We start from the raw sequence: 4,270 nt of genomic DNA on the forward strand, positions 1-4,270 counted from the left end.
GGTATCCATCAAGCTTTGGAGGGAGCCCCCAACAACTCCCAAAGATAAGTATCTCTTTTCCTTTCAATTTTGGGTTCATGTGTTCATTTAGTTTTGATTATATTAAATACTAATCACCATTCTCCCTCTATTGTCTTGATTAGGAAAAACATCTACAAGGAGTACGAAGGAGGATCTCTTAAGACAAGGTTGGTCAAGGAACTAAGGTATGCTTTAAATACATTGATATTGAAAGGATTATTTATTTGATAATCTATTACTAACATTGTTATGTTTAGCTATATTGAATCATAGTGATTCTTGCTTTGGGTGATTCATCACTTGATAAATCTACACACCCCACTCATGTTATTGACTGACTATGTAGAACTCTAGACAGGTTCTGGAAAACCCTAACCGAAGGGTATGCTAATGTGAATGTTTGAAACCCTAAGTTTCTTAAGGATATTGAGAAATGTTATTCGAATATTTCATGTTTAGGATTTTGGTACGATCAGGAAAAACTAACTTGTTCGGGATGAGTGATAAGGTCTAAAATCCCGAACTTTTGAAGTTTTGGTAATGTTGGGTTTGCTATGTTTCTACATTGAAACCCTAGCTCATTAGGGTTTGGTGGAATATGTGAGAAAGACCCCTATATTGTCTTAGAAATGTTTTCCTTGGTATGGGTGTGTTTGTCTGATCAAACACTTGTATAATCAATATAGTTGGGAGTCTAACTGTTATTGATCATTGTGAAGTTGGGTTTGATTAACTCTTGATAAGAAATGTATTTGCATGATAATGAAATCTAGGTATGTATAGATATTCCCTTTTGGTCGAAACCCTAGCTTGGTCTACGTTAGATATATTAATGTTGTCGTACATATGATATGATTATGTATGATATGAATTCCTAGATATGAGTTTTGACCTAGTTATTGATGGTCATAAATCTTAGGATTTAATGGAAGTCCTTGTCTGAGATTCTAGGATAATGATATTTCAAAATCTAGGATTTTGCAGATAAACCCTAGTAGTATTTAAATTGTCTCGTATGTGTGATATAACAATCTGAGATATACTTATATAGAGATTGTTGAGGTTGTGAAAATGGGATTCTAGGGTTTTGGAGTTGAACCTTAGTAGAAGAAAAAATCTTTGATGTATGATGACTATATGATAATTTGAGATTTGTGTAAGATTCTTGAAATATGATTTTTTGGTTGGGATTGATGGTTGATCAGAAATATAGGGTTTGCAAATAACCCTAGTGGAATTTGGTCATGTTAGTGACTAAGTTGTGATTGGTTGTAATCGATTCCTTTGTATGAAATACAGGATTTGTATGAAACCCTAGTAAGAAGTCTAACATATGAATTTTGAAATCTTGTTAGATGCTTTATATTTGTCTGAATTGTTTCTAGGGTTTGCTATATGTTGTAGCAAAGTATGTCATACCTTTGAAAGTAACATTGAAAACCTAAATGGAATGAAAGTCGTTATGAAGTAGTCTAGGGTTTATGACTTAGTCCCTAGCAAGACGATGAATAGTATATGTCTCCTGTTTGTAATTAGGTATGGGTATTTGATATGTATAAAGATTGAAATGCTTCTGTGATTTTGGTATGGCTAACTTCATGCTTGTATAGAATTGGTTGTACTTGCTATCTAAGTTTTGCATGTACACAATCTTCAATATGGTGAAGATGCTCATTAATATGATAAGCATGGTGAGGATGATAATAACTCTAATAAAATGGTTGAAATCCACGAAATATTCTTCAATGACGAAAAGAAGAAGTTGATCTTCCTAAGGAAGCATGCATAGAAGAGATCTCCTTAAGATTAAGAGGGAGTCTGGATGAAGAGATGTTTCCTAGTTGAGAGGGAGGACATAGCTTGGTTCTGATTAATAAAGTTCAGAGGATATGTTGCTGCATGAGAAGTAGGAAAGGAAAAATATATAATTGAGAAATCTTCTGTCAAAGATTTGGTTGATAGTCCTACTGAGTTGAGGAGCAACATCTAGAATGACCCTGGAGGTTTGTATATGATTATGTACATGTGAAAGTATATTATTGATTAGGGTTGTGTTTGTACAGGTGAATCTCTCAGAAGTTTTGATAGCATGTTGGTTACCGATCAGTTTGATCGGGAGAGATTTGTAGTCCTTGATCTACCAGATTAAGGGGTGTTGAGGCTTTGTGAGTGAAGCATTGCCTAGGAAGACAACTGGCTGACACTTTTTGTTGATGTCTGGGTCCCTAAGTTGGAAATATGGCATTGATTATTGAGCTCTGTTTTGATTACACATCTGGATTTTTGGGTTGATGATTAGCAAGTAAGCCTGATGGTACCTAGAGATGCTGAAATCTTGAGTCCATCTTAGTCCCACCTGGATAGATTGCCTTGGTCAGGAGTCTAGTTCATGGCATTGCGATGCCTAAATTATTGAGAGACCACTTGGATAGATTGCCCTAGTCAAGAATCTAGTCCATGGCATTGTGGTGCCTAAAGTTCTTCATGGTTCATATAGTTTGAGATCTTCCATTGTATTTTTACATTATGAATGCCTCCCTAGTTAAGAGGGAGCATTGGAAAATGTAACTATTTTCAGTTGTCATTAATGTACTTGAGTCATCATGTAATGTACTTGTCAAAAGAATAAAGAAAATAATTATTATTATTATTATTGTGACTTATTAAAGCATGGGTTTCATGTTTGGGTCACAATGTTTTAGGTCAAAGTCCCCATTGAGGACTTCTAGGATTTATTCTGAGTCAATAGAGTCATTGTACGTTTAAAGAGACCCTTCTTGGACTTTTGAATCATGTAAAAAGGTTAAGTATTGATTCAAATATGAATTATGTAACCTCCATACCATGTCGGCCTAGAAGAAGATTAAGTCGGCCGAAGGACCCCATTCGACCTCACATGGAGCCTATAAATACAAGCTCAATGAATTCATTTGGAGCATCATTATCACACACAATTTTGATCTCTCTTGTAGCTGGGAAGCAGTGTGAAGTTCTCTTGTAGCTGGGAAGCAGTTTGAAGTTCTCTTGTAGCCGGGAAAGAGTGCAAAGTCTGTTTCCAGGAAGCCAAAGTGAATGCGAGTTTGGGGAAGTCTAAGGAGAAAGAAAAAATCAAAATTTTGGTGTCTCTCTCTCTGTTTTGTGGTCTGGATTGGGAGATTGAAGTCTCCTAAATTTCATTGTTATCGGAAGTCGTTGCCTAGTCAAAGTTGCTGGAAGGGATCGAAAATCTGAAAGGCTAACTTGGTGTGGAGGGAAGGTCTAGTCTTGGTCTAGGGTGAAGAGTATCAAAGAATACTAATGAAAGGAAGAATTATCTTGACTGGGTTTTCCCCTCAAGGGGGGTTTGCCCTGGCATAGTGGCTACATATGGTGTCTATTATTTTATGTGTCGCTGCTTTGGTAATTGCTTGATGAAATAAAAAAAAAAAAGATATATAGAATCGTAATAATAAGAAACATCACAAGTAATTATCAAGTATAAGAAAATCTTTTTCCTTTCTAATTTTCTAACGATAGTGGTTTGTAGAAGTAATTAATTAGCTTCTATAAACATTAAACAAAAAATTAATTTAATTAAAATAGAAATAAAATTAAAATAAATTTAAAAAACATAAAGGTCGTTATATAAATAATTAATATCATAATTTATATTATTAAAAATAATATAAACTCACATTAAAACTTATTAAAAAGTCCATAAATCATTATTAAACTAAAATTAAAAATAAATAATTTATTAAATAACAAAATGATAATAATGAATTGTAATAATAAAAAATTGGAAACATAAAGGTAACAATGAAATTAACAATATCATGAATTTTATTATCAAATATAATAAAACTCATATTGGAATATATTAACAATAATTATAAGACATAATTCCATAAATCTTTAGCAAAATAGAATTAGTTTCATAGGAAGGTTTAAAATAAAGAATTTATTAAGCAATAAATAATCAACATTATATTAGCTCTTTTAAATAACATGATATTAGCATTAAACTAATAACATAATCTTAAATAAATATATAATCTAGCAATAATGAAGTAATTGATTAAATCATATAAACATTAAACAAAAAAATTAATTTAATTAAAATAGAAATAAAATAGAAATAAATTAAAAACATAAAGGTAGTTATATAAATAATTAAAAACATCATAATTTATATTTTTAAAAATAATATAAACTCACATTAAAACTTATTAAAAAGTCCATAAATCATTATTCGACTAAAATTAAAAAT

Source organism: Pinus tabuliformis, chromosome 5_1 (assembly GCF_031772625.1).
Source record: "Pinus tabuliformis cultivar Carrire ecotype Pingquan chromosome 5_1, CPIR1, whole genome shotgun sequence".
NCBI lineage: Eukaryota > Viridiplantae > Streptophyta > Pinopsida > Pinales > Pinaceae > Pinus > Pinus tabuliformis.